The sequence below is a fragment of the Diabrotica undecimpunctata genome, chromosome 8 (genome assembly GCF_040954645.1).
Source record: "Diabrotica undecimpunctata isolate CICGRU chromosome 8, icDiaUnde3, whole genome shotgun sequence".
Lineage (NCBI taxonomy): Eukaryota > Metazoa > Arthropoda > Insecta > Coleoptera > Chrysomelidae > Diabrotica > Diabrotica undecimpunctata.
The window spans coordinates 4,694,198-4,720,855 of record NC_092810.1 but is presented as its reverse complement, the minus strand read 5'-3'; the positions used below and the strand labels follow the sequence as shown (position 1 = coordinate 4,720,855).

At 35.2% G+C, this 26,658-nt stretch overlaps 1 protein-coding gene across 1 annotated transcript in view; it reads left to right on the top strand.

Moving 5' to 3' along the window:
- LOC140448248 (uncharacterized) overlaps nucleotides 1-26,658 on the top strand; it is a 190,067-nt gene that overhangs the window by 46,370 nt on the left and 117,039 nt on the right. The window lies entirely within an intron of this gene.

Here is a 26,658-nt window from a genome sequence, read left to right as displayed (position 1 = left end):
AGGGTGCGTTTTCCTAAGTCAAAAACAAAACTGATACCATTAGATACATGGCACTGGAGTGGATACCACGACTCATGGTTCTAGGGAAAACTGGCATGTGGCAAACAAGTGGTCAACCAGCCCAAAATCAAGTGAGCACTAAACTCATTTAAGCCATATAAATCACCGGGTACGGGCGGAATTTCCCACATATTACTACAGAAGAAAAATGAAGTTCTGTACAAAAATTCGTATATGATAATGCAGGCTGGCTTAGGACTGGGGTGGATACCAAAAGCATAGAGGGGTGGTTTTTTATACCACCTTGAAACCTGGCAAAACTGAATAGAAAAAATTTCCCCAAGTTCAATAGGTCTGATATCGTTCGTACTAAAGACTGTATAAAAATATAAGATAGACATATTAGGGATAGTGTTTTGGTTAAAAGTAAGCAGGGAAAGTATACGTATCGAGCAAAAGTCCCTACAAAAATGGCACTTCACCATCTCGTACAGAGGGTGAAGTAAGTTTTGGAAAACCAGTACGGTACATTTCTCTTACAAGGGCGATTCGTCTGAAATGAGTAAATAAAACAAGTTGCAGACGGATAAACATCATGCTGAGGAGCTGTGTAATATACGCAATGTTACTGGGAATACAGTATTAGTATAGGTAGCCGGTAGCCAGAGACTGTCTGCAGGAGAGATTATATTATCTAATCTTCTATGGATTCTAGTCATGGTTAGGCTGATAGATATATACTCAGCAACGACTGACATCATTTTAGGGTTTATGTAGGATGATCTGGTCATTTTAATTCCCGGCAAATTTAATAGCACACACAGAGATATAATGCAACAGGTTTTCACTATAATTACTAAATAAATTTTAAATATAGGGCTTAACTTAAGTCCTCAGAAGACCAAAGTGATAAAATTTACTAGGAGGAGGAATTTGGAGGTATTAAGTGAAGTAAAGTATCTTGGAGTAATATAAGACTCAAGGCTTACTTGGAATTGTCAGATAGAATGAATAAACAAGATAGGGGTGACGACTTTAATGGTGGTCAGACGCACTTCTGGTAAAAAGTGGGGTTTATAACCAGAAATTTTATATTTAATTTGTAACATGGTTTTAGAACCAATATATACACCAGTGAGGTGTTGGCCAAAAGTCCAAAAAAAGTTTCATCCTCAAACTAAGCAAGCTGCAAAAACGTGTTTGCTTTGGAATCAGAGACGCTGTGAGAAGCACAACAAAGGCAGTCATGTAGGCCCTACTTGATCCCCTCCTTTACATATAATTATAATATGGGAGGCGCGATTATGATATACACTGCGAGAAAACCTGAGCTACGTACTGGTAAGATCAGGACATTGTTACATCATAAATGAAATAAGGGATGCCAATTCTTATTGGTACTCAAAGCATTAGGGGTAAATTAAAGATTGCGCCTTAGATTTCTCACCCCTGTTTCAGCCGAAATGTACGGCGTTGTAAAAAAATGAATCTTTACCAAAGATGGAGAAAAAGTTCAAAAAAATTCCCTGCTTATATTACCAATATTTTTATGCATTAGGCCGCAGGTCACTATTTTTGTCTTACCTACCTAAGGTATGAATGCGGTACAAAAATGTTTGGAAAAGTCCCCTTCCTCCCGTTGAGCGGTAAGTTTATCTTACATCTTACCTGTTACTGACCTGTATCAAAAATAATATGGCATTTTCTAAAGTTCTTGTTACATAATAATATAGTAATGTTTTATATGTGATACCTGCTTGGTCAAATGACCTATTAAAACTCTCCCATGGGCTTGTAGTCTAGAAAATACAATTTCCAAAGAATGAAATTTAACGGCGGAACTTTTAGGATAATTCTTCTTCTTGATGTGCCTATCCGTTACGAATGTTGACGATCATCATGACAATCTTTATCTTATCTGCAACAGCGCTGAAAAGTTGCACAGATGTTGTATTGAACCAGATTCTGAGGTTCTTTAACCAAGATGTTCTTCTTCTTCCTGGACCTCGTTTTCCAAATATTTTTCCTTGCAGGATGGCTTGAAGGAGAGCATATCTGGATTCATTTCGCATAATATGTCCAAAGAACTGTAACTTTCGAGATTTAATGGTGGTGAGTACCTCTCGGTTCTTATTCATTCTTCTGAGGACCTCCTCCTTTGTGACTTGGTCTGTCCACGAGATCTTAAGCATTCTCCAATATAGCCACATCTCAAATGCTTTTAGTTTTCTGCACATATCTTCGTTCAAGGTCCACGATTCAACACCATAAGAAAGGACAGAGAAGACGTAGCATCGTAGCATTCTTACTTTTGTATTAAGAGAGAGGTTGTGACTCTAAAAGAAGGCCTCATCCGATTAAAGGTAAATCTAGCTTTTCCAATGCGTGCTCTAATCTCCTGGTTGTTGGTCCATTCTTCATTTATTATGGTGCCGAGGTAGTTGTAGTGCATCACTCTTTATACAGGGGATTGGTTGACATAGAGTTGGCATGTTGTTATCCTTTTCTTTCTAATTATCATAAGCTTTGTCTTCTAAACTGTGACTGTGACTGCGTCTGCATGTCTTCTGCATATTGAGTCCATATTGTTGACTGTAATAAATGATTTTGTTTATAAGAACTTGGAGGTCTTCTAAGTTGTCCGCAAATACTATACTAACCATTTAGTAGAATACCTTTTTCCGTTTCGCGCAAAGCTTCGACAAATATTCTTTCAGAGTACATATTGAAGATAAGAGGAGACAAAATACAGCCTTGCCTGACTCCACACATGATTTTAACATAGTCAGTGTGTTCACCTTCAACTCTGAGATTTGCTGTCTGATTCAAGTAAATATTTCTAATTATTTTTAGATCTTGGTTCTTAATTCCTGTTTCTTTTAGTATTTGAATCATTTTGGCGTGCTGTACTCGATCAAACGCTTTCTAGTAATCAACCAGACATACGTATATGTCGCAGTTGAGGTCTCTTCTTCTTCTTAACGTGCCCTATCAAGTCCCCTTGACGTTGGCGATTAACATGGCGAAACTGTCTCTGTCTTAAGCTATTCTAAAGAGTTGCTCAGCTTTTCTCATTCCTGTCCACTCCCTGATATTCTTCAACCAAGAGGCCTGCTTTCTACCAATTCCTCTGTGTCCTTCAATTTTACCCATCATAATAAGTTAAAGAATATTATATCGGTCTTCCCTTACTACGTGTCCAAAATAGGCCATCTTTCTACATTTGATGTTATCAAGCAGCTCGCGAGCAGCATTTGCTCTCTCAAAGAATGCCACATTTGTCAGCATAGCCGTCCATGGAATTTTTAGTATACGTCTGTGCAGCCACATTTCAAAGGCCTTCAGACGATTAATGGTGGATATTTTTAATGTCCATGCTTCGACACCGTATAAGAGGACTGACCAAATGTAGCATTTAACCATGCGCTTTCGATGTTGAAGTTGCAAGTTATCATTACAGAAGAATGACTTCATTTTTAAAAATGTCGTGCAGGCTATCTCGATTCTACATTTTATCTCTTGATCTGGATCTACTGTATCAATGGCATTTAAAAGGCATTGTTATCCATTTATGTTATCACTTAAAATAACTGTATCGTCTGCATATCTGATTGTATTTATCAGAATTCCATTAACTTTCACGCCCCATTCCAAATTATGCAGCGCTTCTTTAAATATTCTATCTGAATATAAATTAAATAACAGTGGGGATAGTATACAACCCTGTCTGACATCTCTTTGTATTTTACATATTTCTGTTGATTTTCCGTTTATGCGAGCTGTCGCTGTTTGACGCCAGTATATTTTTTCTATGAATCGTATGTCTTGACTATCAACTCCTTTATCTTTTAATATTGTAATTAATTTGTGATGCTGTACTCAATCAAAGGCCTTTTCATAGTCATTAAATACAGCAAAGACGTCTTTCCTTTGATCTCGACATTTCTGCAGTAATACATTTAGTGCAAAGAGGGCGTCCCGAGTTCCCAGTCCATTTCTGAAGCCAAATTGAGTTTTATCCTGGTCTTCTTCACATTTATCTCTGACTCTACTGTGGATGATGCGTAAAAATATATTCAAAGTGTGGCTCATAAGGCTTATCATTCTATAATCGCTACAGTTTTTCGGACGTTGTTTTTTTGGTAGTGTTATGAATTCGGACTTTAACCAATCTTCAGGGATATCACCAGTCGAATAAACATCATTGAAAAGCTTGACCAGTATTCCAATGTTTTTCTCATTTATAAGCTTTAACATCTCTGTCGGTATGTTATCAGGGCCAACGGCTTTCTTGTTCTTTGCCAACTTTATAGCTTGCAGTATTTCTGATTTTAGTATTTCTAGTCCTTCACCTTCATCTAAAGTCTCCAGTTCTTCGGGTCTATCATCATTATACAGTTCACTTATATAATTACACAAGGTTGTTCGAATTTCATGTTCGTCTATTATCATCTTTCCCGACGAATCAGTTATAATATGTGGAGTTTTCTTATGATAAAGACCAGCTACTTCTCTTACTTTTTTAAACATATTAAAAGTATCATGTTCTTCATTCAACTTTTCTACTTCCTTGCATTTATCCTCCATCCATTTTTCTTTAGCCACCTTTATTTTTTGTTTAATTAGTTTCTGTTTTCCTTATATTCTGTCTTGTTACCTTTCAGTTTCCTTCTTTGCTCCATTAATTTCATCAGAATTTCATCAGTCATCCATTGTTGTTTTTTGTGTCTGTGTAACGTTGTTGAATATTTTTCTATTAATTTCAAAGTAAGAACTTTAAATGTGTTCCATATGAGGTCTCTACATCTCTAGAATAAGACTTGTGCTGAGAACAAAGCCTCTCTAGTACCAACAGCATTTGTGAACCCGAACTGGTTGGGGGAAATTTGACTTTTACACAGTTTGTAGATTCTCTTGAATTATATTTAGGAACAATTTTAGGAGACAACTCACGAGGCTTATAATAGTACTGTAATCTTCGCATTTTTTGTCTCCTGGTTTTTTTGAAAGTGCTATAAACTCAGATTTCAGCTCAAAGTTGTATATGTTGTTGAATATCTTTACAATTATTGCTATTAATTCGTTGTCCATTAGTTTGAGTAGTTCTGCTTGTACATTTTTAGTGCTTGCCATCCTTTATCTATGTTATTGCGGAATAAACTTTCCGCTGTAATATTCTTGGACCATCATTTACCTCTTCTTCCAGCTCAAAGGTGTTATCTCTTTGGTCTTCAAATAGTTTTTCTAGATATTCTTTCTACGTTCTTATTTTACTCTGATTGTCCAAGATGATGTTTCCGTTAAAATCAGTTATATTTCTTTTCTGCCTTCGTCTCAGTCCCCCTGTGAGTTCTTTAACTTTCCTATTTACATTGTGACTATCGTACTTTTAATGCAGAGTTAAAATTTCTTCGCATCTTTCCCTTCCTTTTTTTTCTTTCGCTTCTCTGATTTTCGTTCTTATTAATATATTTATGGTTTAGTTATTTAGGATAATTAGTACAACTTATTTCAGATGTAAACTTCAGTTCTACATCGATATGACTCAAAGTTCTTTAGAAAATCAATTATCTATACTACTAATTCTATCATGTTCATCGTTATGTTGTTAACTTGTTGTTCTTTTTGTTTTACCTATTTCATAATAAGTCTAATTGTGGTAGATGTATTGCTATTAACTTTTCCTGCAACACTTTTTACACCGTTACTAATTAATTCTTTCCCCATTCATACCCATTCAGAATGGGGAAAGAATGTGAAATTCTCATGACCGTCAAAACTAAAAAGTTGGAATATCTAGGACATGTAATGAGAAATCAAGAACGTTACGGCCGTCTCCAGCTAATTCTCCAAGGGAAAGTAAATGGTAAGAGACGACCGGAAAGAAGAAGCATTTCCTGGCTTCAAAATTTACGAAAGTGGTATAACAAGACTACCACTGAACTGTTCCGCGCTGCAATAAACAAAGTAAGGATAGCCGTGATGATCGCCAACATCCGGAACAGATAGGCACTTTAAGAAGAAGAAGACTAATTAATTAAACATTTGATGAATGTTAAAAACATGAGGTAGTTGATTTATATTTTAAATAGTTTCCTAGTTATTGCTTTTATAACACTATAAAAATATAATACACTTTCTCTATTTTGTCCAGACAAATTGCTATTGTTAAGCCTCAAAAATCTTTTAATTACGCCATTAATGTATAATAACGGTTAATTTGTATTTCACGTATTCTACAGTTCTTTGTCGTCTAGCAAAGCTAAATTTAGAATTCAGTTTTACAGTTTGCAGCACAAAGTGTGTTTTAGGTCTCTTAGCTCGAGAGAATAGGTAGCACGAAATTATTTAGCTAAGCTCTAACATCTAACAGGCCTTTTCAGCATAGCGGTTTTGTTTTTGCTATTTAAACGAATAAGTGCCCCGTAACTTTGGTCGTACAATTTTCTTTTATAAAAACAGTACAAACATACTTCGCATTATATGTTATGCGGAAAAGAAAAAGCATTCTGGAAATAAATAATATTTGGTACAAAACAAAATATAATTAGCGAGTATCTACTTTGATATTAATTTTAAGTTGCCTAAGTCGTTTTAAAAATAAACCAAAAAATAATATCCGATATGTAGTTGGAATTTAACTACAATAATTATGATCTATTTATTTAAGAGAAATAACAACCTTAGATCAAACACATCCCAAATGTTTTTAAGAATAAATTACAATCATTATTAAAGCCATTATAATAAAAATAAAAGTAAAAATAAAAATAAAAACGTTTATTGCCATACTAAAAATATTTACATGTCAAACTTAAAAATTTTTGCCTTCTTTCTTCGGCGTACCGCTCTTGCACCGCCAGCGTTTGTTGATTCTTCCTCTCGGCTTCTGGATTTTCCTGAGTGGTGTCCTCGTCTGCTTCTGTAGGTACTTGAATCGGCAAACGTACCTACTTCCCTGCACGCCTGGTGAGACCCTGATCAGGTGGTCGATCAGTAGGTGGGTGGATCTAAATATCCTCTGGATCCTGTTCTTCTCGAGGATATCCCTGGTCTTTCGTAGTCTTCGTGTGGCCTGGTTGAAGAACCACCTGGTTCTGTTCTCGGTCACTTCCCTTAGTGGCGTGTATCCTAACCTGTTCCTAATCGTCGCGTTTGTAACTCTATCCTCCCATGCTGCTCCGTCGATGATTCGGTAGCATGATGTCTCAGTTGCTTCTAACTTTTTCCAGTGTGATTCCGCAATGGAGCTCCACACTGGTATTGCATACAGAATTACCGACCTAACATATGCTTGGTAGAGTTGAATTTTCTTCGCCTTCGAGAGTGGACTGGACCTAAAAATGAAAGGAAGTATTAGTTTTTTAGCTGCATTAGCTTTTACCTTTGTTTTTTGTGTATGCACCCGGAAGTTGAGTCTTCTGTCGAGGTGGACTCCTAGGTATTTGTCTCTGATTCCTGAATTCTGTTTCCTCCTACTGTGATCTGGTTCCGTGGTGGTCGTTTGTCCTGGCCGAATATGATGAACTGCGTCTTTTCGGCGTTGATCTTGATTTTCCGTTTTTCGGTGTAGTCTGTGATTTTTTCCAGGTGGTACTCCATGTCATCTATGATTCTTCCTTCGTCTTTTCCGGATGCATACACTGCTGTGTCGTCTGCATACAGGGCTGTAGAAGTCCTTGGATCTGTTGGAAGGTCTGAAACAAAAATGTTATATAATATGGGTGATAAGATGCTGCCCTGAGGCATTCCTTCCTGGATTTCTTGGATCGTCGACATCTTTTGATCAGCTGAAACTTGGAATGTTCTATTGGATAGATACATGTCGCAGATGTTGATGAGGTAGTGTGGAAGTCTAGCCTTGTCCATCTTGTAGATTAGTGCCTTCTTCCAAACCGTGTCGTATGCTTTCTCTATGTCCACTATGGCTAATCCTGTCTTCTGTTTCCTGTTGAATTTTATCTTCGTGTCGCTGATACTCCTTGCTATTGAAGTTCGCAGTTTCTTCCTTTTCTGAAACCAAACTGGTCTTCTTGGATGACTCCTCTTCTTTCTGTGTGCTTCACCAGTCTCTTGTAGATGATTTTTTCTAAGATTTTTTCCATCGTTTCCAGGAGTGATATGGGCCTGTAGCTTTCCGGTCTTCTTCCATCTTTCCTTGGTTTCAGAAGAGGTATGATCTTGGCGTGTTTCCAGTTGTTCGGAAAATGTCCTTTTTCCAGGCAGTATTTGATGATATAGTACAGCTGTACTATGATCTTCTTCGGAAGTTCCTTGAGGGTGATGTTGTGGATTCCTTCTTGTCCTGGTGCTCTGCTTCCTTTCAGCTTCCTGATGATTTTCGCAACTTCGCTTGGGCTGGTATGGTCTTCCTCGTCTATTTGGAACTCGTTCCTTCTTCTGATCCTGTTATATTCTTGTTCGACTTGCCTCCTTGTTCTTGCATCTGACATATCCTAGTTTTGTCTGTGTGTGGCTGCCATCTTTCTTGATATTGCATCTACTTTTCCTTGGGTGTCGTAGTGTGTTCCCTCGTTGTCTATGATTTGTGGCATCTTTTGTTTTCCTCTTCTTCTTGCCTTCAGCATTTTAGCCATTTACTCGCTAACGATTATAAATATCTTTCCAATGACAGTTGACATGACAGTCTTGATATGATCAATCAGACATAACTTTCCAATGACAGTTTCCAACGACATACCAACCAGTGGATCAAGCAGGCTTTCGTAAGGATTTTAGCACTATCGATCCAACAATCTTGCAAACAATCCGGACAGTTATTGAAAAAACAATAGAGTACAACATACCACTACATCTGGTATTTGTCGATTATCAAAAAGCATTCGACAGTATCGAAAAATGGGCTTTCTTAACAGTATTGGACGACGCCAGAGTAGATTTAAGATATGCTGCTCTCCTTAAGAATATATACGATGATGCTACTTTTCAAGTAAAAATAGGTGATGATCTGGAAACTATGAAAATAGACCTTGGCAAAGGTGTGAGACAAGGCGACACCATCTCACCCAAGTTATTTACTTTAGCATTAGAAAATGTCTTCAAAAAAACTAAATTGGACCGAAAAGGGATTAAAAATAGATGGAGTATATCTTAATCATTTGCGTTTCGCAGACGAAATAGTACTAATAAGCACATATGTCCATGAACTAAAATCAATGCTAGAAGCTTTAAATCACAAATCGAATCAAATAGACTAAAAATGAATCTCGAAAAAACAAAGATATTAAGCAACAACCTAGAAAACATCACGATAGATAACATCAATATAGAAAAGGTAGAACAATATATATATCTAGGACATGAAATTAAAAACGAAAAGGAAAATCAAACCCTAGAAATTAAAAGAAGGACACAATTGTCATGTGCTGCTTTTGGTAAGTTGAGCTTCATTTTAAAAGACAGAAAAATCCCAATACACTTAAAACGAAAAACCTATGACACTTGTATACTACCAGTTGCAACTTATAGATTGGAAACTATGGCAATAACAAGAAAAATGGCAGAACAATTAAGAGTAACTCAACGGGCCATGTTAAATATAAGCCTCAGACACAAAATTCGTAACACCGAAATATGTCAAAGAACTAAAGTAACCGACATCATGGAAAAAATAGCGACATTGAGATGACAATGGGTAGCACATGTAGCAAGACAAGACACCAACAGATGGTCTCATAAAGTGACATTCTGGAGACCTCGAGAAACAAAAAGAAGCGTAAGAAGACCCAAAAAGAGATAGATAGACGATATAACAGCTGCAGCTGGAAAGCAGTGGATGAGAATTGCAAAAGATAGAAAAGCGTGGAAGCAATTGGAGGAGGCCTATGTCTAACAATGGATAAATGAAGAAGAAGAGAAGACAGTTATTAAAGGCTCTTAGAAGAGTCCAGTAACATTATTGCCACAAATTAGTCGCATTGCTCATGTAGTGATCCTTTCCCGAGTTAACATGCTCCTTTTCTAACTTGGCTGCACCGTGCTGAAGACGACCAATAATCAGGGTAGGTTGCCTTCCATCTTATACATATATTTTATTATATATATATATATATATATATATATATATATATATATATATATATATATACTATTAACTCGCATTAACCTTTTTCTTGATAGAAAAATAACCTAGTGATAAATCCAAATTTAAGTATACTTGCGAATATATTTTCTTGAGTTTTTCTTAGAAACCATGGTTGACTGCTACGATAGCTACGATACGCGAATACCTTTGGTAGTCCAGAGTTTTTGATGTTTTGACTTAATTGCAATTAAAGAAAATGCCTTATTGAAAATACAGATAAGCCTGTCTAAAAAATCACTAAAATTATAGTCCACCTCCACAGAGGGAAAGTGCCACCCAGAAGTCAAGCACAAATTTTGAAATTTACGAAAGTTCTGAGCGGAAAAAATCCTACCTAAACGTTGGGTTTTCAAGGATTTTCTGTTACGAGTAATAAGCTTGGTATATACTGCTTCATGATCAGAGAGTCCTGCATTAATAATTTTAGAGCGTACATTAAGGAGTAAGAAATTTGAGACAATATAATCAATAATTATGGTAATATGTTGTTTTAGTAATTCTTGTAGGAGCATTAATATGCATTGTGAAACCATACGATTGGAATATATTGATTAAGGATAATTGGATAGCACAAGCAACAGCGTAATTAATATTCAAGTCTCAGCATAAAATCTTTCTGCTTGTATTGAACAGGTCGTCTAAGAAATTTAACAGGTTTTGAGAAAATAGTTCCGTGAAAGAATCGAATTTTATTCTCGAGATAAAAACCTATCCATAACTCTATATTAATTTATTGCTAAAAAATTTACGAAAATATCTCATTTTAAGAAAACGCGACACAGTTACAAAAAACTTAAACAAAATTTAGAACTGCAAGTTCATTAAAATTGACAGGAACCTCTAAGATCCGCAGCATTTATAGAGGATTGTTACGCTGTCGAGCAGTTCTTCATTAATATTCTAAACAAGTCGAAAGCACGCTAGGAACTTGTTGTAGAAACGATTATCCGCCAGCATGTTCGATATTCATCTTAAATAACATGCAATGCAGCAAGCGTGACCGTGGTCCTCATGTCCTTTCGGCATATGACCGTTAGTGAAACCAATGCTCCTACCAGTTCGTCTTTAGATAAGAATAACAAACTAGTAACAGCGTGGAGCTCCATCCTTCCTATCATTAGAGGTGCTACATGAACACCTATTTCTTACCCCTGTGAGGGTTAAGGGGCAGGTAGGAATAAAGTCTCGACCTCGCACCCTAGAAAAGTCCTCTACCACTTATCTCCAAAGTGGGCACGTACTACAAGGTCACGTCCAACTTGTGGCTAGTCGTGTTGGACTTGCAGTACTCTGTACAAAGGTTATGCGAAATGAGAGAATAGTAGTCCTACGTAAACTCGTCTCGTCTACTAAGAATAAAGACCGTTAACCAGAACGTCTAGCATTCTGCGACAGTTTCTGCAGTCTCAATACCTCAATCGATGGCCAAGCTCCTCTTATTCCTTTACGATATGTCATCTTCTACAACAATCAGAGATGAGAGCCCTAGTAGTATTTGATTGTCGCTGTACGAGAGCAGATGAGAACATTTGCCAAGTTTTAATAAATTCACCCATTCTTGGTAATGTTGAAAGTCTGTAATTAATATTGTTCTGAAGCTATTTTCTTGTGGCATGTTAAAGTAATTACTATTTAAATTGGAATAAGCCACAATTAAAGGTTAAATTAATTTTATTGACGTTTCACTTTTGGAACTTTGGAAATCGTTCTCAAAATACAAACAGATGTAATTAAGTTCTATATTAGGACTCTAGGCATAGAGTTCTTGGCACCAACAACGTGCTGCTCCTAATGCTAATACGCTGAGCCTACTAGTCTCCTTATTAGGGTCCAAGTTTTTAAAGTACAATAAACTTAAAAATTTGACAGTGACAGTGATCAACATTCAGTTAATAAATTATGTAAACAAACTTAGTGATAAAGCTGCGAACTTAATGGACAGTGATAAAGAGGACAAATGTCATGATACGAGTGGAAATTTATCTTGTGATTGTGGAGACTTGGGAAAGATTATGACGCTATTAAAAAAGAACTTGAAATCGTAAGTAGACTTTCTTATCAACTTGAAAAAAGAACTCAAGAACAAAAAAATTTAATATTATTGTTAAAACTACAAAATACTAATTAAATTTTGCAACATGTACCGCCATCTACCAGTAAAATATCACATTCTATTAAAACATCAACAACTTATACAAATTCTAGAAAAAGTAAATATAAAATAAACGAGCAAAAAATTGTGTCGGCTAGCGAACCTGAACAAAAACCTACTGAATAAAATATTGGTTAAAATACAAAACCGGTAGGAGATTCCGAAAGGAATTTCCCGACACAAAATAAAATAAATGAATACAACAAACCGATTTTCGGTAGCAAAATTTTTTCTAATTTTAATACACTCCCTCGACGGGGGCATCTGCACGTTTCACGTATTGGTGCAGATATGAATTCAAATGTTTTGAAGGATTTTTTAAAAGAAACGGCGCCTGAAATATGTTTTGGTTGTGAGGAATGGAATAGAACTGATAAGCAATCATCTATTAAGTGTCCTTCCCTTTAGAAAATCTACACAATGTATACAACCCATCTATATGGCCCAGTGGATCTGTCGTAAGAAGATTCTAATTCATTAAAAATTTTCGGGAAAGGACGCAGTCAGCAGACAATTCATAACTTTGACTACAGCTACAGATGTGCCTGCTGCAGAGACTTCTTCTTCTTCTTCTTCTGGTTCCTATCCGTTTCGGATGTTGGAAATCATATTGGCAATCATGACCTTGCTCGCTGCGGCTCGAAACAGCTTCGTTGAGGTTTTCTTAAACCATGTTCTTAAATTCCGCAGCCATGATATTCTCCTTCTACCGGGTCCTCGCTTACCTTTGACTTTACCTTGCAATATAGACTGCAGCAGGGAGTAACGGTGCTGATTTCTCATAACGTGTCCCAGATATTGCAATTTTATGCGTTTGATCGTAAACACATAAACACAATCTCTGATTCGTTCTTCATTTTTTCTAGAACTTCCTTGTTCGTGATCCTTGCTGTCCATGATATTCTCAGCATTCTTCTATAAAGCCACATCTCAAATGCTTCAAGTTTTTTAATAGTGGTGTCTGTAAGCGTCCATGCCTCCGCCCCGTACAACAACACAGAGAAAACATAGCATCTCAAATGTCTCATTTTTGTATCTAGGGATATGTTGAGACTTTTGAAGATGGCGTTCATTTTGTTAACGACCGTTCTTGCCTTTCCTATGCGGCACTTTATTTCCTGTACATTGCTCCACTGTTCGTTTAGTGTGCTAATTACTCTGTGCTGCAGAGACACGGGAAGAAAACTCCTTTGTAATCAAACATATCGAGACTACACAAAACTGTAGTGGAAATGCAGCAGTCCGCACAAATGGAAACAATCTAGATCGAGACGTAGGAAGTTTAGAAGTTCCTGAAAAACTAATTCATATTTTGAATAGCGAAAGCCTGGTGAGTATGTTCCAAGTTAATGTTCAATGTTTAGCAAATAAAGTACAAATGATAAATTTATTTTTGCTGGAATTTACCTTCGATGTTGTTTGCTTCTCAGAGCACTGGCAGGGTGAAGAAAATCTCCGATACATAAACATCGATGGGTATTTACTTGCTAGCGGTTTCTGTAGGAAAAAAATGTACAGTACAGGTGGTACTGTAATATATCTTAAACATACTTTAAAGTCGAAGCTATTAACTGTGATAATTATAATATAAAACAAACATCTGAATTTTGTGGAATTGTTCTACAAGATATTAACACGTTTGTATTGGCAGCGTATAGATTGGGTAAATGTAACGATTTTAAGTCTTTTTTTACAAATTTCGAAAATTTATTAGTTTCCATTATGGGGCCAAATTTAAAAGTAATAGTTTTAGGATATTTTAATATTAATTTTATTGCGAAAATGGCAAATACTAGTGAGCTGTCTACTATAATATCATCATTTGGAATAAAACAAACAATCCATGACTATACTTGAATTACTGATACATCTGCTACTTGTATAGACAATATTATGACAAATGCTAAAGAAGATCAGTTTGTCAAATGTTCTTGAACCTTGTTTCTCTGATCACCGCGGTCAGTACATTAGTATAAGCTTAACATCAATTTAACAAAAGTCAAGTGTTTGCACTAGAGCCTTTACTCAGTAGGGTACCTTAAAAATGCGGAACTTTTTATCCGTGTTAGACTAAATGACATAATAGTAGAAGCAATAACAGAAGCTCAAAAGAAATGCTGCCCAAAAAGCGTGAAGGAAGAAAAAATTAGTCAGGGAACACAGAAAAAAAATGGAACAAAGAAGAATACTTAGAAGCGACGAAAACTCCAGTAACGACGATATAAATAAAATGAACAAGGAAGTATCAAGAGAAATCAGAAAAGATCTAAGAAAATACAAAGATGAGAAAATCATCAAAACCATTAAGGAAAATATGAGTATGAAAATAATGAGACGCAAACTCACAAATGGAAATAAACAAATAGTCAAACTCAAGGATAGAAATGGCAACATCACATCAAACAGAGAACATTTGTTACAAATTGTGGAATCATTCTATGAGACATTATATAGCAACCAATCGACTCTAGATATAGTTGAATATCAGCAGAGGAAGGTTCAAAATCAGGGTTCCGAAGATATCCCAGAAATCTCGTTGGACGAAATTTACAAGGCTCTAAAGAGATGAAGAATAACAAGCTCCGATTGAGGACGGTGTCGTCACGGAAGCGATAAAGATAGAAGGCTCAGTACTGATAGCCAAAATTCAAAAGCTCTTTAATCTATGCCTATGGAATCAAAATATCCCAACAAAGTGGAATAATTCAATAACTGTACTCTTACACAAGAAGGGAGATATAGCAGACCTGAAAAGATACAGACCAATCAGTCTCCTTTACCATCTTTATAAATTATACACCCGAATAATAACGAACAGATTAGAGACAAAGCTGGATTTATAATCAACCTCGGGAACAAGCCGGTTTCTGCCCTAATTACGGCACAAACGATCACCTGCAGTGCCTAAAAACCCTGATAGAAAAAACTAACGAATATAACCGTCCCCTGGCATTGATATTTGTAGACTTTAAAAAGGCGTTTGATACAGTGGAACTACCGTCCATCTTAAGAGCACTAATATAGTTAAAAATATATATAAAAATGCCACAACAACCATAAGTCTACATTCAGCAACTAATAAAATAAAGATAAAAAGGGGAGTCAGGCAAGGTGATACCATGTCACCAAAGCTGTTCATTACCGTTCTTGAGTATGCATTTAAAAGACTAACATGGCAACAGAAAGGAATATCCATCGATGGAGAAAGATTAAACCATCTACGTTTTGCGGACGATATCGTGCTTCTATCAGATAATCTGGGAGAGATCAAAGACATGCTCCAAGAACTGAATGACATACTACAAGAAACTGGACTGGAGATAAATTTCGAGAAAACCAAAATGATGACCAATATGGTTCCCAGCGAAGAGATACAGATCAATAACAACAAGGTAGAATTAATCGATAAATAATACATAATTAATACAGAATTAATCGATAAATAATAACATACTTGGGTCATGAAATTAGAGTAACCAGAGACAACCAAACCTGCGAGCTAAATAGACGAATCACGTTGGGATGGGCGGCATATGGAAGGATGATAGACATTTTTAAAACAAATACCCCAATTCACCTGAAAAGGAAGGCATTTAACCAATGTATCTTACCAGTCTTGACCTACGGAGCAGAGACCCTAACTTTAACGAACGCTACTGCCGAAAAACTGAGGGTAACACAAAGGCGAATGGAGAGATCAATGCTGGTCCTGACCTTGAAAGATCGCGTGAGAAACGGGGAGATACGCCGACGAACTGGCGTAGACGATATTATACTGCGAATCAATAAACAAAAGTGGAGGTGGGCTGAATATGTTGCTAGAATGGAAGACGGAAGATGGAAGAAGAGATTATTGGAGTGGAGACCAAGAGCCGACAAGCGAAGTCGAGGCAGACCACCCACCCGATAAACCGACGACCTAAGAAGAATAGAAACAAACTGGATTGCAGCAGCTAGAGATAGAGAGAACTGGAGACGTTTGGAGGAGGCCTATATCCAACAATGGATGTGAAAATGGGGCTGGATGATGAAGTCTGAAAAGATATCTTTTGAGATTTGCTTTTTACTCTGTTAGTGAATACTTTGATCACTCCAAGGCAGTAACATGAACATGGATGTACTCGCTATGTTGGTATATGTCTTATTTTACATATTTTTTGTTATGCGCATTAATGTATTTTCATCTCCTATTGTATTTTGTGTATGTTATATATTATCTTCTTTACTTATACATATAATTGACTTGTTACAAACAAATGGAAAATTGGTAGACGTAGTTAAATAAATCTTGAATCTTGAATCTTACACATTGAAATCCAAATTCACCTAAAATCAAATTCCGCCTTTTTATAACGACCACTAAATAGTAGATATTTATACAGAATGATTTAATGCCCACCAAACCGTATTAATAATAAAACAATAACACCACAACTTATTATCGACTATGAAAATAGAATGATTAACAAAGACCGAGTTTGAACATAACTTTGGGCCAAACACTAGCATTAAATCAACTCGGTTCATGAAATATGAATAGGATTCGAAAACAATGGCAAAGAGAACGGTTCGGAACTAATGTAATACCACTAATTAATGTGTTCATTATGTATGTTTGGTGAAGACTGCTATAAAATAGAACTACTTTCAGAATGGCTTAGCTCATTCGAAAATTAGCGTTAATGTGGATATCTGAAAACTAAAATAGATAATAAATGTGTTCGCACCATTGAAAACTTTGTTTACTTCAATATTTTCAATGGTTATATTTTACCTAACAACTATGTTTTTGTCAGTTAGATGTGGTATCTCTTTTTAGCAATATATCTCTAGATGTTTGTGTTAGATCTGTGCATAAACATTAGAGTGATATGAGTAGACAGTGTATAATGGACATAAGCAGTTTCATTAAATTGATTTCTTTGCTTTTCAATAATAATTATTTCACTTTTAAAGAAAAAATTATAAAACAAAATAAATCAATATAGTAAACTGTCGAATAAAATTAAATTAGTGCTAAAACAAAGAAGGGTAATGAAAGTAAGCAGCAACATACAAAGAATACAATAGACAGAACTTTGTAAGACAATAAAGAAAAGTATTAAGGAAGACATAAGAAAATACAATGAAAGAAAATGCAATCGAAAACAGGAAAAACTATAAGAAAACAAGAAAACCATTAATCATTGGGAAGAAGCAAATCGTTGCTCTAACAAACGAAAACGAAAACACCAGAAAAACAGACAGAAATGAATTAATACTCGTAACTCGTAACTAAATTCTACAGCGAATTATACAAAGCCTCTGACACACTTGAAGAAGTAATCAGTAACAAAGACGATGTACCAGAAGTCCTTCCGGAAGAAGTAGAATCGACAATTGCAAAAATGAAAAGCGATAAGCTGCTGGAATAGATGCTGTAACAGTAGAACTGCTTAAATATGTTGGTAATAAAACCTGAAAAATCTTAGCAGGCATATTTATGATCTGCCAAAGATCGAGATGCATACCAGACCACTGGAATACAGAAAACATAATTCTCATTCATAAGAAAGGTAGAAAAGAGGATATCAAAAACTACAGACCCATAAGTCTACGACCAAGTATACAAGATATTCACAAAGATCATCAACAACAGATTAACAAACGCGTTAAAACGCCAAAGCAAACTTTGGCTATTATAACTTTGTTGGTTGCTATACGAAATTGCTGTGTTGAGGTTTTTCTATACCATGCTCTCAGGTTAGCAAGCCAGGATATTCTTCTTTATGCTGAATCTCTTTTTCCTTTAATTTTACCTAGCAAAATACATTGATGTAGCTCGTATCTGCATTGATTTCTCATTATATGTCCCAAGTACCTCAGCTTACGGCCCTTCACGATGTTGACCAAATCCACGGTTGTGTTCATCCTCTGCAGTACTTCTTAATTGGTGACATTGTCTGTCTATGGTATCTTCATGGTATATTCATACACTTCAAGAACTAATGAGTAGAGCTAAAGAATATGAAATACCGCTAGCATTAACCTTCATAGATTTCGATTCTTTCTATATATCCCAAGGCAGTAATAGAAGTTTAGGGACCAATAGGGACCAATAACCAAGGCATTGACAAACCGTACATAGAAACTTTATCAAATATATACAGACAAGCAGAAGCTAAGGTAAAAATTTGTGAAAACTCTCCAGAATTTCCCACTACCAGAGGCGTACGACTAGGAGACGCAATATTACCAAAGCTCTTCACTGCAACTCAAAAACATATATTCAGCAAAATGAACTGGCAGAACAAAAGAATATCCATTGATGGAGAATAACTCAGCCATCTAAGGTTTGCAGACAACATCGTTCTGATTTCTAATAATCCTGCAGAACTACAAGAACTTATAAGATAAGCGACCTAAATGCAGTTCGCAATGAAGTTGGCCTAAAAATGAACTTGACAAAAACAAAAACCATGTACAACGAGCTAGTGTATGTCCAAGATGTAATAATAAATAACGCTGCACTTAAGACAATAGAAGAGTATGTATACCTGGGACAATTAATACATAAATCTGGCTCCTTACTTCAAGAAATGAACAGAATAATGAAACTAGCTTGGACATCTTTTGGTAGAAATGCAGTTATATTTAAATCGAAGATCGAAGAAACTCATAGTCTCCCAAAGGTCATTAAAGCGATGTATGCTAGGTATAACAAAGAAAAGAGGTTGAAAAAGGGTAGAATGGATCAGACAGAAAACCAAGGTTATTGATGTAATCCATAGAATTACATCTTTAAACTGGCAGTGGGCAGGACATTTAGCAAGAAGAACTGACAATAGGTGGTCCCCTAGAATTACACTCTGGTATCCAAGAGGAATCAAGAGACCAAGAAGACGTCAAAATTTAAGATAAGACTATGACATAAGGAAACAAGCCGGTACAACATAGAACAGAAAAGTGAATTTTAGACAATCATGGGCAGATATGAAGAATGAATATGTAAGGGAGGCTACATCATAACCTGTAGAATATGCTGGGAATGATGATGATGATAATGATGACTTAGACCTATTGACTTAGTGTACATTGTTTATTACTACAAGTCGGGACTTGTAAATGCAAATTTGATATGCAAAATATATGCTCCATTTCTCTCCATTTCTGCTCCATTAAGTATCGCTTAGGCAAAAAACGCTTGTGCCATGCATCTCATGGAACGATGGTGTTTTACCTCGGAATTGGGGAGCGCAATAGTGGAAACAAAAATCTTACTGTCTGATGAACCAATATTTGTCATACGGCTTGAGCCGGAATAATGGGCATGTGTGAAACCATGTACATAGGCGGTAGCCCAACCAAATGTCTTAAAAATTTTGTCATGTTTTAAGCAAAATTTGAATAAACTAGCGAACCAACTCGACATCGAGTTTTTTAAATGAAATTTTTATTTTATTTATTTTCATCTAATGTCGACATGGATATCATTTAGCAGTTAATTTTGCATGCTGATCACGAATCCGGTGTCAGATTTGCTCTATCTTGACGTTTTATGCGCGTTTCGGGTCACTTCCGGTGTCGAATCGCAACCGGAAGTACATATTTAGATTCGTCTCGACGAGACCTTTCGATCCATATATACATTGTGGGGTCTAAAACTTAAAGTAAATTTTAACTTCCGGTCATCTCAAAACCGGAAGTGAATTTTTGTACCAAAAGTATATCTTGACAATCTCATACGTAATACTAATAATATTCCGAAGAAATATTTTAATTATCTAATATGGTTTTTTAGTAAAGTGGTGGACAAGAAAAGGGCTTAGCGTTTTAGCATATAAGATAATTTTATTTCATAACAACAACTTTTTTATTAAACCAAAAATTCACAATTTGGTTTTCGTTATTAAAAAATACATCTATTTGTAATTGTTATTCAAAAAACCTAGTTTAATTAATTATTATCAAAACAAACATAAATCACGTAAACAAAAGAATTTTAGTTGAAAATGTAGGAAATATGTAAAGTAAAATGTAAGCCCCGCTGACTTTTGTAATAGCAGCAATATTTTAAATAAGCTTTTTGCATTTGTTTCGTTTGTATTGTTTTTTAGTAGATACACATTGATAAAACGTATAATGGAACCAAGTAAAATAGAGGAATAATAAAAACTCTTTTAAAGATTATTACATGAAATTGAAATTTTTTACCAAAACATATTGTTTTTTACTAGTGGGAGGACAAAACACAATAATCACAGTATAAAATTACAAATTAAATTACAATTTCAGTTGGTATATTGACTACAAATAGTTCTATGATAATAAGATCTACAGTATTGTAGATTGCAAATTAATCGAATCATTGTGACATTTTTCAATATTCACAGTTGGCAACACTGTCCATACATTTACAACTGAGCAAGCATTGAAAACATAACCTTACTTTTCTCTTCCTTTTATTTAAGGGTGTTTTAGGACATTTCATACTAATTTTGTGTTGTTTTCGGTAATTACTAAGTGTGTTTCGTTTAATTCATCATGTATATGCCGCCTATTAAGCGTGAAAAGATTATCACATTAAGTAAATCCACTTCTATGTCACAAAGAGAAATCCCACGAACGAGTCGAGTAGGTCAGGGGGTAGTAAGCAAGATTGTATAAGAGAAACGGGATTAATAGATGTAAAAGGTTGGAAAAATGCGGAAGAAGGAGAAAAACGACACCAGTAGATGAAAGATTTTTATTTCGAAACAGCAAATTGGACCCAAAAAAAAAACAAGCCAAGAGCTTCAACAAGATATAGCACATTAGGTGTAGTGATTGATGACTTGGTAAGTTCTTTTGGAGAATGGTAAAAACGCAATGCGTCTACAGAAAAAACACCTTCTATTGGTGTAAAATACTCCAATTGGAATGTAGGCGACTGGAAACAGTCCTATTGAAACTCACTTTATAGTTCAGAAACAGAGGTCAAAATTCGTCAGGAAATCTGACAATGAAAACCTTACACCATCTCAGATTGATCAAACTGTAAAAATCTAGTCAAAAAAATATTTGGGGATGTTTTTCATACATGGGGATTGGATCTTTGGTACCAATCAAAGACATGATGAACAGCCAAAACCCAAAAAATCTCAGCCCAAGGAGGAGCGATTCTTTAACAGGACTCTGCTTTCTGTCACAAGTCAAAGCAGACGATGGAATTTTAAAAAAATATTTTTTTTCTGATTTTTTTATAAGCTATATATTTTTTTTATATCTTTTTATATTTTTATTAAAAAATAGTTTCGTTATTTGTAAAAAACCGTCTAAAAACATGGTTTTATTTTGAGAAATGAACATTTTCACTTGTGAATAACTCAAAAAGTATTTTCTTACTGGAAAAACTCTATAAAATAAAAATTGCTTGGAATTAGTCAATTTATCCAATTTAGGACATATTTTAAACGTGATTTTTTCCACAAGTCTGTTAGATTCAAGATGCAAGATATAAGAGACCTAAAAGGGCACAAATTTTATCAATATTTGTTGGGTATATATCTCGTTTGCGACTGAACTTCTGCTTTTCTGCTTCTTTTTTTGTTGTGGTCCCATCAACAATTATTTGCAAAATATCAGTATTAAATACAATGTTCAATCATGTAAGACGAATGGATGAGAATAGACTCCCAAAAATTGCCCTAGAAAACAACCCGCCCGGTTCAAGACCTCCCGGAAGACCACCTAAAGTTGGAGGGATAGGGCAATTTCCCAGGAAATTAAACAGGGGCAGCTTCAGAATTAAACAAAGAAGTAGAAGAAGAAGAAGAAATAGAATGTTCCAGATATCTTAAATATCCATTTTCTCTCTGACACATTGTTTTTCGAGTTCTGATATTTTGACGTTTTGACGTTTCCACTTCGAGTTCTCACGTTCTTAGGGACAATATGAAAATATGGAATCCTGAAAACTGGAGTTCATATTGTTGATTGTTTTGACAATACAGTTGTTAGTCCGGCTTTTTTATGATGCTCTGTAGAATAACTAAAGCAAGAAAAATACGTATTTCAGCATCTGTAGTTTCTCTCCAATGTAATCCATTCGACGTAGCTGGATCATTTCTAGTTATTTGTTACTCATACCGATTGGTTTTGGTGGTGATATGAGCAATAATACTATCGTCAACGAATTTATTGAAGAAGTGTGAGACGTTGTTTGGCTCAGAAATTTCAAAATTTATAGAAGATTTCCAATGAAACGGAAATCTAGTTGGTGGCGGCGATGGCGATAAAATATTTATTTCACGCCATTCACGTGCTGCTGTTACATCAGTATCACTATCATCTGAATCATTAAATTCATCAAAAACACTTTCGTACTCATAATGTTTGTCTTTACCATCACGCTCTATAAATGCCGCACAGTATTCGTAAATAAAAGAAACAAACTGCTATAAACTGAGACACACCTTTTTCAACCGTTAGCTATCCGTACACCATCGTGTATAATACAGCGACAACAAAATCTGCGACAACAAAATAGACGAGTTAACACGTTTTAATATATTTTTCCGTCCACCGTCCATTTATGATTAATTTTAACACCCTCAAAATCATTGATTAATGACCCTTATTAATAAATGATTTTCTATTAATGAACGATTTCATTATAGGCAACACAACATACATTGCTCGCATAAATTATTGAAACGCTCTGTGATTGGCAGTGACCTGTGGTATAGGCAACCAAACATATAGCTATTTATATTCCCACTAAAAAATTTAAAATAAAGTAGCCGCTGTTAGTACTATCTGTCATTGTATGTCATTTTTTACTTTATTGTTTAAAATTCTGATGGTACTTTGGCAAAAGATTAATTTTAACTAAGAGTTTAATTTCCATCAGAAGTGGCAGAAACTGCAAATAAAATATCTTTAAATCATGAATGTGTTGCTTGTGTGAATCCATTTCAAAAGGTAAAAGAAATAATAAATTAGACTTACTCACAATCAATTTAATTTAACTATCCAGACGACCGGTTTCACTTTCTACAATATGCAAAGCATCTTCAGGTCTCGACATAACTTTGTATCGAGACCTGAAGATACTTTCCAGAAATTCATCTCTGATGCTCCTAACGACGTGTTTCTAATGATAAAGGTAAACCAGTAAATTAAGTTTATATATTTAATACTCGTATTTCATAACATTTCATTTTGTAGGTTGCATTGATTTTCGGAGTGGCTGGCGCGTTAAGAAAGGACGAACTATTGAAATTATAAACAAATAACGTTCAAGACTTGGGGTGAAAGTTTCTTGTCACAATAAAAGTATCAAAAACACACACAAATAGAATATTTACCATAGTAGATAACAAAGCAAATACCATTCTCAATGAGATCAAAAAATATATTTCTTTAAGACCAGCACACACACCACATAAAGGATTTTTCATTTTTTATTAAAATAACAAATGTTCCACACAGCCAGTTGGCATAAATACGTTTTCCAAAATTTCTTCCGTTATTGCTAAATTCTTAAAATTAGAACACCCGCATCACTACACTGGGCATTGTTTTAGACGTTCTTCTGCCTCAATACTGTTGACAGTGGTACAGACTTTTTAGCAAGACTAGGTGGCTGGAAATCGACTGCTGTAGCAGAAGGTTATATAGATAATTCTATGCAGAATAAACTTGAGGTGGCTGTAAAACTCTTGGGACAAAATACCACTAAACCTAAACAATATCAAAGTACTTCCTTCAGCACCACCGCTTCTTCTTCTATCACAGAATTTACGGAGGTCCAAGAAGACTTAAATATAAATTTGTCAGAATGCTATACAGCAGATAATCATTTATCAATACCTTCCTTTAATTTCAGTAATTGTACTATTTTGAATATTAATGTTTACAATAATAAAACTACCACTAAGGAAAATTAAACTTTAAATAAAGTTATTGAAAGCTGAAAAAATTGTTGTTTATCGTTAAGTAAATAAAAATTTAAACTCAGATATCTTTATTTCTGAAAAGTACGGTCGACGGAAAAGTTTTGTAACGACCTCGTGAATTAAAATGGCGATTAAATGCCCCTAACGCGTTAAAATATCTCAATTGTTAATCGCCCTTATTAATACACTTGTTGGTTAAATAACTAATATGCCACTATTTAAAAACCATTGTAAATGGTTTGCTGCTGTTCAGCTGTTCAGTCAACATGTAGCGCCAGATATCTCAGATTAATAATTTTTGTTAAACATTGTTTACCTACTCGGCTTAAAGTGTTGAGCGGTTAATATACCGTGTTCTTCTTTATTATACAGGGTGGCGCACCGAAAACGAAACAGATGCATTTACTGGCAGATGATTCCTTTAAAAAAAAAACGCTTGGACCCGTCGATTTTGATATCGAGGAAAAAACAAAATTGGCATAAAATCATATTAACATTTGCAGCCCCCTAAGCGGGGGTGGCACCATCCCTAAAATATTAAATGGAAAGGGGGGTCGAATGATCCATCATTTAAAAGGTCTTTCAACTCCCTTTACAATGATGTAAAATTCATGTACTTCAATTCAGTAGTTTTGGAGATTTATTGATTTAAAGTTTAAATACATCATCGTAAGAGGAGATCAATACATAGCAGCAAAGTTGTTAAAAACTAAAGAATGAACTGACCTGTCAGCCGAGTAAATGTTGAAAATGACCACCATTACTTTCCATGCAATAATAAAGATTTTGCTGAAAACGTTGCCGGACATTTTGCAATATTTGAGGAGTAATTTGATGTAACTCATTCACAATTCTTTGTCGTAAATCTTCTAAGGATGTTGGCTCAGTAGCATAGATTTTGCTTTTTAAGTAACCCCACAAAAAGAAATCCAAAGGTGATAAATCTGGCGATCTTGGTGGCCATTCAACGGCACCTCTTCTACCAATCCATTGACCTGGAAAGGTCTGATCTAAATAATGCCGAACTCTTAATGCGTAATGTGGTGGGGCACCATCCTGTTGGAACATCAACATATTCTCAACGTATCGACCATCATTCTGATTTTCAATTATATCTGTTAGCGCAGGATCTATGGCATTTTGAAGTAATTCCAAATACATTTCACCAGTCAAATTTCCAGGTAAGAAAAAAGGACCAACCAAATGATCGCCAAAAATGCCAGCCCAAACATTTAATTTTTGTGGCTGCTGTGTGTGTACCTCATGGTAAATTCTGGGATTAGAGTCCGACCAATATCGACAATTATGACGATTTACTTCGCCATTTAAAAAAAAGGAACATTCGTCGGAAAAGCAAATGTTAAATAAAAATTGTTCATCGTTTTTAATTCGTTCACTCATAACTTCACAAAATTCTAATCGCTTATCAAAATCGTCTTCATTAAGTTCTTGTACAAGGTGAATTTTATACGGATGAAAATTATGGGCCTTTAGAATCCGTTGGATAGTATGTCGACTAACACCACACGAAGTTTGCAATTTGCGGGTACTTAATGTAGGATCTACAATAACTTGCCCTAAAACCCCCACTTCTGTTGCTTCGTTCCTTATAGAATTTTCAATATTACGTTTTTTATTGGCGACTGATCCAGTTTCCCGAAATTTAGCTACAAGTTCTAGAACATATTTTCGGTGCACATAATTGTTCTCATGTCGCTCATTAAAAATTTGTGCTGTTCTATTAGCGCACTGATTATTTCCGAAAAATATTTCAATAATTTCAACCCTTTCTGCCGTGGAATATACCATGGTTAATTTATGTATAAAGCAATAAATGATATTTTAACTACAAGATTGGTCAAATCAAACGCAAACTAATGTACTATTTCCTATTTAAAATAAGTACGTGGCATTCTCTACTTATCTTTCTTCAAGAAACAACTTGTTTTGTCACAAAGGACACTTCAATTGCTATTTTTATTATTAATAAACCATGGGCGTAGTAAATAAAAGCATTTACTTATCAAGAAAATGCTTTTACTCAAATTTCTTCTGAAAGAAGTACAAACTAATTTGATGTACCTATTAAAGTCTACTTTAAACTTTAAATCAATAAATCTCCAAAACTACTGAATTGAATACATGAATTTTACATCATTATAAAGGGAGTTGAAAGACCTTTCAAATATTGGATCATTCGACCCCCCTTTTCATTTAAGATTTTAGGGATGATGCCACCCCCGCTTAAGGGGCTGCAAATGTTAAAGTGATTTTATGCCAATTTTGTGTCCCCCTCGAAAACAAAATCGACGGGTCCGAGCGTTTTTTCAAAAAAGGAATCATCTGCCAGTAAATGCCACTGTATCGTTTTCGGTGCTCCACACTGTATAAATAATCTCTAAAATAAGCCTAACTATGTTAATTAAAAATAATGATAAAATGAAACTCTATCTAATGTAATATAAAAAATAATAAAACATAAA